Source organism: Medicago sativa, chromosome 5, assembly GCF_051527215.1.
Source record: "Medicago sativa cultivar Bolivia chromosome 5, Bolivia_mono, whole genome shotgun sequence".
In the NCBI taxonomy this organism is placed as follows: domain Eukaryota; kingdom Viridiplantae; phylum Streptophyta; class Magnoliopsida; order Fabales; family Fabaceae; genus Medicago; species Medicago sativa.
This window is the reverse complement of record NC_140753.1, coordinates 25,647,944-25,657,594: the sequence shown is the minus strand read 5'-3', so window position 1 is coordinate 25,657,594 and position 9,651 is coordinate 25,647,944. Positions and strand designations below refer to the sequence as shown.

Below are 9,651 nucleotides of genomic sequence, written 5' to 3'. Positions count from 1 at the left end.
CAAGAACTAGGTGGCTGCGGGATGGGGATGCAAACTCAAAAAAATTTCATGGCATTATGGCAACAAGACGTCGCATCAATAATATTTCCTTTTTAGAGGTGGGTGGCGCCCTAGTGGAAGGTGTAGATAATGTCCGTGCGGCGGTGTTTAATCATTTTTCAGATCATTTTAAGGCTCCTTTGGTGGTGCATCCTTCTGTGTCTGATTTACATTTCCAGAAGCTATCTGTTTGTGATGGGGCGACTTTGGTGAAACCGTTTAGTATTGAAGAGTTGAAAATTGCGGTGTGGGACTGTGATAGTTACAAAAGTCCTGGACCGGATGGAGTTAATCTTGGTTTCATCAAAGATTTTTGGGAGGATATAAAAGAAGACCTGCTGCGTTTTGTCTCTGATTTTCATCGTAATGGGAAACTTCTTAAAGGTATCAATAGCACTTTTATTACTCTTATTCCTAAAAAAGAATGCCCTCAGTCGTTGAATGATTACCGTCCTATCTCTTTGGTGGGGAGTTTATATAAAGTTTTGGCTAAGCTGTTGGCTAACCGTCTGAGGTCTATTATTGGAAGTGTTATATCTGATACACAGTCAGCATTTGTTAAAGGTAGACAGATCCTTGACGGTATTTTGGTGGCAAATGAGGTGGTAGATGAGGCTAAAAATTAAATAAAAATTTACTCCTATTCAAGGTTGATTTTGAGAAAGCGTACGACTCTGTGGATTAGAATTATTTGGATGAAGTTATGGGTAAAATGTCTTTTCCAACTCTATGGAGGAAATGGATGAGAGATGTGTTACTACGGCAACAGCGGCCGTATTGGTAAATGGAAGTCCAACAGATGAATTCTCTTTGGCTAGGGGTTTGAGGCAAGGGGATCCTTTGTCGCCTTTCTTGTCTCTTTTGGCGGCAGAGGGTTTTCATGTGATGCTGGAGGCTATGGTTACTAATAATATTTTTACTGGTTATAGGGTGGGTCGGGATCGAAGCCTTATGGTCTCTCATCTTCAGTTTGCCGATGATACATTGATTTTGGGTGAAAAGAGTTGGGCGAATGTCAACGCAATGCGGGCGATTTTGCATCTTTTTGAGGCTCTGTCTGGTCTTAAAGTGAACTTCCACAAGAGTGAGTTGGTAGGTGTGAATGTAAATCAGTCCTGGCTTATTGAAGCGGCAGGGGTGTTGAATTGTAGAGTCACATCCTTGCCTATTATGTACCTCGGCCTTCCGGTGGGGGGTGATTTTCGTCGGTTGAATTTTTGGGATCCTGTGATTGCTCACATTAAGGCACGTATGTCCAGTTGGAAGAGTAAATATTTATCGTTTGGTGGTCGTCTCGTTCTATTGAAGTCTATCCTGACCTCGTTGCCTGTCTACGCTCTTTCCTTCTTCAAAGCTCCCGCAGGTATCATCTCTTCTATCGAATCTCTTTTTATTCGTTTCTTTTGGGGGGGGGGGGGGGTGAGGATAATAGGAAAATATCTTGGATTGATTGGAATATTATCTGTTTGGAGAAGGAGGTTGGTGGTTTGGGGGTAAGGAGAATTAGGGAGTTTAATTTAGCTCTGTTGGGGAAGTGGGTTTGGAGGGTGGTGACGGAGAGAAAAGGGTTATGGTTTAATGTGTTAGCTTCTAGGTATGGCACAATGGGGGGGGGCGCATACAGGCTGTGGGTAGGGATGGTTCGGCGTGGTGGAAGGAAATTGCTAATATGCGGGATGGGGTCGGGTCAGAAGTGGAGACTTGGTTTTCTAATAATGTTAGATTACACGTTGGGAATGGTGTAGATACTTTATTTTGGTTAGATATGTGGGTTGGGGAAGTCCCTTTACAGGTCCGCTTTCGTCGGTTATTTGACTTGTCTGATAATAAATTTCTAACCGTAGCTCAAATGTATCAATTGGGGTGGGGTGATGGAGGTGAGGCGTGGAAGTGGCGGAGGAGATTATGGGCCTGGGAGGAGGAGCTATTGGTGGAGTGTAGGCTGTTTTTATTGTCTGTTGAATTGCAGGTTAACAAAAATGATGCTTGGTCTTGGGTACCGGATCCAGTAGCAGGTTACACAGTGAAAGGAGCATATCATTCTCTCTTGGCCGACTTTACTGTCATGCCTTCACTATCTATAGCGATTGTGCCTAGTATTTGGAGGAAAGATATTCCGCTTAAGGTGTCTGTGTTCGCTTGGCGTCTGTTTAGGGACAAGTTGCCTACAAGGGATAACCTATTGCGGAGGAATATTATTCAGGAAGATGCTCAGGGATGTGTTTCAGGTTGCGGTACAACTGAATCTGCAAACCATCTTTTTTTACATTGTGAGGTGTTTGGGTAGGTTTGGTCTCTTGTCCGTCATTGGTTAGGTGTTGCACCGGTAAACCCGGCAACAATATCAGATCATTATCATCAGTTTCGTACTTCTTCAGGTTTTTCTATATCTAGATGCTCTTTTGTGCATTTATTATGGTTTGCAAGCATTTGGGTAATATGGAAGGAAAGGAATGCTAGACTTTTTCAAGCTAAAGCAAGTACTTTGCATCAGCTGTTAGATAATATTAAGCTTCTTTCCTTCTCGTGGTTTAAAGCTAATTCTGTTTCTTGTATTTATAAATTCCATGATTGGAGCCAGAACCCTTTTCATTGTTTGGGTACTGGTTAGATCTATTGCGGTCTTATTATAGCCGTAGAACTTTGTTGTAATTATTGTCTATTTCACTGGCACACCTTGTGCTGGTGGGATAGTTCTGGTGTTATTATATTCCATTTTGATTTCTTAAAAAAAAAAGAATAACAAAAAAGTTAACCAAAAATTTCTCAAAATCTCATATTCTCTCCTATTCTCTTTATATATAGTATAGATATACAAAAAGAAAATTTTGTCAAAAAAATAAATAAATAAATAAATACAACTGTTGCTCACTTTTTAATTTTCAATATGACCCGGTGCATGGAATTTAAATTATTAGCCAGTAATTTTGTATTTATACAGAAACATTCATGTATCTTTGACCAAACAAATTCCCTCCCTCAAAAAAATTGGATCTTTGACCGGAAAAGTACCTATAAAAAATACAATCTTGCACATTTAATTATTTGACTCATCATCAAAATTATATTTTTTGATATCTTTTGTTTCAATCTCCCATATTATTTCTCTCTTTAAAAAATGCAAATTAAAAGTTAAAACAAACTTACTCCCAATAAAAAACAATTCTCCTATAATAACTCACTTTCGAAACAAATTTTTTCACAATAACTTTTTTTCACTTCTAAATATCTAGAGTACAAAACAACCTCAATTAAAAATTGATAATTTACTATCTTTTTTTAATCAAGTAGCCTATTGGCTGGAGCTCACGCATTTTAAAAATGTGGAGAAGTGGGGTGTCCAAGGTTTGAACCCCGACCTCTGCATATATTATGCATTGCCCTTATTAACTGAGCTAAGCTCACAAGGACTGATAATCTATTCTCTAATTATGAAATATAATTGCCAGCAAAAACACAGTGATGCCATGTTATAATAATTTGACACATCAACATTTCTTCTACTCTTTTGTGTCTTTTTGTAAATGAAAATCCTTTTTAGAAGGGGAGAGAAAACAACTAGTAAAAAAATTGAGGTAACTTTGTAATAAAAAAATACCTTTTATATAGTTCCATCCAAACAAACAATTTGGTTTTAAAAAAATGATTTCTATTACGATAAACAAACACAAAATAGATTTTAATTTTTTATAAAATCATTACAAAGATATTCTTCAGATTATTGAATGTCAAAGTCACATGTATATTAGAGCCCATTTGTTACGGATTAAAATAAAGGTGATTTTAACATTGAATAATTTAGAGATTTTATAAAAAATAAAAAAAATCAGAATCTATTTTGCGTTTCTTAACCGTGATAAAAATCATTTTTTTTTAAAAAAAATAATTTAGTTTGTTTAGATACAACTATATCAAGGAGATTTTTTGATACAAAATTAGTTCAATCTTTTGACCCTTATTTTCTCTCCTCTAAAAAAATATATTTTTAGATTCTAATTTTTTTAAAAAGCTTTAACAAACGGATCCAATATTTTAAAAAGTGATCATTTATCTAAAAAAAATGATTTTTTTTCTTAAAAAGCTATAACTAACGGGCTCTTAATCCGTAACAAATGGGTCTTGTGAGGTCTTTGTCATAACTTTTTTAAGGAACCAAATCACTTTAAATAATATTATATCCATTTGTTACAACTTAAAAAAAATAAAATCAACATCTACTTTAAAGAGTAACTTATTTGTTTGTTACCTTTATGATGAAGATAATTTTGCAACAAAAAATCTTTTTAATATAGTTGTATTGAAACAAAAGTAAATTGTTTTTTTTTAAGAAGTGCTTTTTATTTCAGTAAACAAACAAAAAATTGATTCGTCTGCCAGAGAGTTTCATATCTTTCTTGGAGTGACTATAGTTGTAGTGACCCCATGGTTTTCAAGTCTGCCACAAAGTTTCATATCTTTCTTGGAGACTCACTTATTTCTTGGAAAAGTAAAAAACAAGATATTGTATCATGTTCTTCTACAAAAGTTGAGTACCGTGTTATGGCGTCCACCACTAATGAAATAGTTTGGTTGTGTTGGTTACTTTCTGCTATAGGTGTTACCCTTTCTGAACCAACTCCCATGTATTATGATTACAAGAGTGTAATTCAAATTGGTCACAACTCCGTCTTTCATGAACGCAACAAGCACATTGAGATTGACTGGCACTTCACTAATCATCATCTTTAGGATGGAACAATTCGTCTACTGTTTGTCTCGTCCTCCTTGTAGGATACTAATTTGTTCACAAAGATGCATTCCAGCAAACATTTTTGTTTCTTGATTGACAAGCTCTTGATGCTCCCTGTTAATGCATTGTCAGTTTGAGAGATTTTAGATAATATCATTATGAGGCATGTTATTTGAACAACCATTTGAATGAAAAATTATGGGACAACAATATATTTACAAAGAAAAGTAGCTATTAACACGACAAAAGCAATAGAGAGAAAAAGTAAAAACATAATGTGAGTATGAGAGAGAAAGTTGTTACAAAATGGTTGTGCAAATATTATTTCTCTATTACTATATTGTTTTATTATATTTTATTAAGGGTAGTTTAATCTTTTGTAAATGTCTAGTATTTATACTCTATTATGTAACTTACCCTTTATGTTTTTGCTCATATGAATGAAACCCTAACCATCTATCTTGTTATTCACTCTGAAACTCTATGTTGTTAACCATGAGAACACTTTACTACCATGAGAAATAAAAAAATCATATAACTACCGTTAGATTAATATTTTTAAAGTTGTGATCATTTTTCCCTAAAAAAAATAAATTGTGATCTTGTTGATCCCTCCCAGACTAAAAAAAAAAAAAAATACTATTATTATCCCTTTGGCCCTTTGTTGAAGCATAATTGCGCTGGATTTTATTCTCACACCCATGAGAGTCGTGCCATATAGCTCCTCTCATAAAAATAATAGTGAGAGATTGATAAATAAAGAGTGATCTCTCATGATAACCGATACTTTGGTGTGAGATGCTTACAAAACTCAAATGATTATTTAAGTAAGGTACAAGGACAAACATATACATCAATGAACTTACAAGACATTTAATAAAATTATTTTTAAAAAAAAGGAGTTTTTGCAACACCAAAAGTGCAAAATAAGACATCTAACCACATTAAATCGTGACGGGGTTTGAGCCATTATAAAGTGATCAAACAATTTCATTAGTACTATATGCGAAGGGGAAACAACATGACTAAATTTCTGAAATTGATCTATGCTATGATTCTCCTTCTTTCTCTTTTTCTGTTTGTAACTCAGAGCGGAGCCAAGAGTAAGACTTTTTTTTTTTTTTTTTTTTTACTTTATACACAATTTTTCATATCTTTTGACTAAACATTCTTTTTATTTTATTTTACATCACATAATTTTATCTGATTATTTTTAGCATTAATTAACTTTCCAGCTATACAGTGTACCCCTCCTGAAATCGTGAAGTGCAGTTGTCAATGTGGAAGACGTAATTAACACTTAAGTGTAAAAATAATGTCTTCTTTTGTCAACGGTAATAATGTTTTGTTTCTTTTAATTTCTTTAGCAACCTTTAGAAGCATGTAGTTTATCCTAAAAAAAAAAAAAAAACATGTAGTTTATCATCCATGTTTGTATCCTTTGTTCGCTTTTAGAAAAAAATGAGTACAGAATATATTTCGATAATTTGTTAGAATACATAGTTACTATTAGCTCTTTAAATATATGCACATGACAAAAATATCTAATTCAATTGTAAAGATAATCGATTTATATTCATAAGTCCTAACTCAACCGACAAAATATCAAAATTGTTAGGTCAAACGTTATGAACGGGGTTCGAACTCCGATTGCTCCACTTATATGTCTGACTACCACTATTCGGCTATACTTTCCACTATTCGGTATGAAAGTGAAATGAAAGTATCATGTGTGCATGCATGTGTCAAAAAGCTAAATGTGCAATGTGTGTTTAATTTAAACACCAATGTGAACATTATGTTTTGTGAAAGATTTGAAATGTGTCTTATATGCATACATGTTTATTTGACCATATTTTTCTACTTGTTATCAATCGTATAACGAGACTACTCACCACTTTAGTTTTATTTGTGTTTACGCATTTGCGACGACGCAAACAACCACAGGAAACAGGTGGAGATTAAAGGATGTGGGTTGCTTTGTCTGCTTTAGTAGTTTGTTTTCATGAGACTATATGATTGGCCTAATGTCAAGTCTTTATGTTTATGTTTGGTTATAATTTACCCTCACTCTAATAGTGATACGAGGGGAATTTTTATCATTTTATGTTCACTACTTTAGTACGTACTTTATGTTAGATTACGTTTGAAATATTTTGGGACGATTTCATCTGTTTGAGGAATTGATCATTTATATTATATATTTCAAAACTTGATGTACTTCTATTATGTGTGATTTGTTCTTGTGCATAATTAAGTGTGACTGTGCAAGATGATCATCTCGTGACTATTGAGAATGAATCAAATCAGATGGTTCTATTTTTCAATTTTTCGACCTAGGTTTCACAGGGAGCAAATGATAAAGATTTAGAAAAATAGGCCATTCACAACCACTAATGAAGGACTCCTCAAAAAATTTAGGATTACTAATTCTTTTCAAAAGTAAAAATCTAATAGATTCGGTCTTATACATATGTTTCCTAATGTGTTTATTTATTTATTGAGAAATACTGTTTCTCCGGAGAGAATGTATAGCAAATGTATAGCGACATTAGTTGGCTAGTTTTAATTAGAGGTTCATTTTTTGACTTCCGTTTTTTCCGCAAACACCTCCTTGTATTCTGCCAAATAGCAAACTGTGATTGGCTGGTTTTGATTCGGGATGCTTTCACTATATTTTCTTTCACACTATATAGCATCGCTCTTATTTATTTAAGAGAAATGTTAGATACAACGAAAACTAATATCGCGAATGCTTCGCAAATTAAATGGTATGACACGTACATACTGAGCTACTCTACTTCACCCACTTGAATATTTTATTGAATAATGACAATTGAAAAGATTACAAGTAATACTACTCCCGCATTTTAGGACCTAGTACAAGTGGTACGTACGTACTACACCCACAATCAAACTAAGGAATACAGACTAACCCCCCTATCTCAGCCTACAATATACAACTCGTAATATAGGCGTGGATCACCCTGAGTGTTTCCCAAAAGTCAATGCCATGAAATAATTTTTATTGACAAGTTATTTTTTTATTTTTTTTGTTAGGTAGCCTAGTGCCTAGAATTCACTTTATAAGGTGAATAAGTGGAGTGTTCGGGGTTCGAACCCCGGCCCCTGCATATAATAATGCATTGTCCTACCAACTGAGCTATTCTCACGGGATTGACAAGTTATTTATTTAAAGAAATTCTGTTCTGGTTTTATTATAAAAAAGAATATAGGATACAAACTTAGGTAAGTAATGCTTCTAAAAAAAATTAACGTTTGAGAAACAAAACATCATTTTATAGGGAAAAAAATTGAGGAAGGCGGAAATTTTTTGAACAGCAAAGATGAATAAGCAGCCAAAAAAGTAAAACTAGTACCATACCAAAAAAAATGGGAAAGAGTACAAGTGATACTAACCTCACAAAGAGCAACTTAAAATACGTAAAAGATGGCAAATGCCTATTTGTGACCAGCAAATATTTAATCTCATCAATCACTTCCCCGACATTCGGAGTAATCCCAGAAAAATGAGATCATTTCGAGCCCTCCAAATAGATCACAATGTTGTGTGTCAAATTAGTAGCAACCCCTTGACTTTCTTCTTATGGCATAGGTAGAAACGACGACTTTCTAGCAAAACAAAGAGGTTCCGCGGGCAAAACCATGTACATACCTAACCAATGAAAAACCACGGGGAAGGCGAAATTATGATTAACAACCGAAGAACTAATTGTTATTTTACAACTGTAATAGATGATATTTCAACAATGTTTTGAGATTACAAAATCAATCTCTTACAACTAAATAGTGGCGGAGTCACAAAAAAAAAAGTTTGGCTAGACCACAAAAATAAACTATAATATTTATACACAAATTTATGTTTTAATAATCATTAAACATAAAGTTTGATCATCAAAAAGTTAAATTGCATACTTTAAAATTTTAAAATAATTATTCACGCAACTCGAGTGATAGAAACAATGTAATTTTATTAAAAGTAAAAATTATTTTGGTACTTTCCTATATAAAAAAAATTAAATTTCTTATGTGGGGTGGGTCGTGGCCCACCGAGCCCTTAAGGGCTCTGCCTCTGACTAAACTGAAACCTCTTAAACAAACAAAAAATTATTTTTGACAAAACAAAACGACATTATTTTTACGCTTATTAAGTTAAGTTAAGTTTTACACAACTCGTAATGACACCCATTCAAAGTGCAAACAAGTAGGATAAAGTGGGGTAGTGTAACATCGTTGCTTCCTTTTCATCTTTATGGAAACTTACTGGCATTGGATTTTGTCTACGTAATGAAGATACGACTTATGTGATTTCTCAAACTATGAGCTTTCTTACAAAGTACTCCCTCCGGTCATTATCATAAGCAAAAATTAGTTTTTTAAATTCATTTAATAAATGATATATGTAGTCTATATATAGACCACATACATCATTTAATGAATGAACCTAAAAAATCAACTTTTGCTTATAATAGTGATCGGAGGGAGTATTTTGTTGATGTGGGTGAAGCTCTTGGTTTGTTTAATGCACTACAATGGTTAGGAGACATGCATTTTGATAGTGTGGATTTTGTGGTAGACTTAAAGGTAATTACATCTGATGCTTTCAATTCTAATCGTCATGATGAAACGGAATTTGGTCACGTGATCATTACAACATGTCAGAATATTTTCTCCTCACATTTTACAAACTCTAAGGTGGAGATTAGTCGGCGACAAGCAAATGTTGCATTGGGCTTGCTCTTGTAAACGAAGCCACTTTGTCAGCTAGTGCCACAGTTTACTTTGACGTACCTAATTGTATTAACATTTTTATTATGAGTTTTTCTATCATGCGCAAATTTGCACATGGCAAGGAGTTTGAA

The 9,651-nt window shown here is 33.9% G+C and overlaps 2 long non-coding RNA genes across 2 annotated transcripts; one reads left to right on the top strand and one right to left on the bottom strand.

The window, feature by feature from the left end:
* Positions 1 to 4,302: 4,302 nt before the first annotated feature.
* Positions 4,303 to 9,131, bottom strand: LOC146921328 (uncharacterized). The gene is made up of 2 exons (XR_015012113.1): positions 8,189 to 9,131; positions 4,303 to 4,882 (listed from the first exon to the last, which is right to left on the bottom strand). It is a non-coding gene; the product is annotated as an uncharacterized LOC146921328 (long non-coding RNA).
* On the top strand, positions 5,463 to 6,988 carry LOC146921329 (uncharacterized). The gene is made up of 3 exons (XR_015012112.1): positions 5,463 to 5,871; positions 6,004 to 6,102; positions 6,716 to 6,988. It is a non-coding gene; the product is annotated as an uncharacterized LOC146921329 (long non-coding RNA).
* Positions 9,132 to 9,651: the final 520 nt, after the last annotated feature.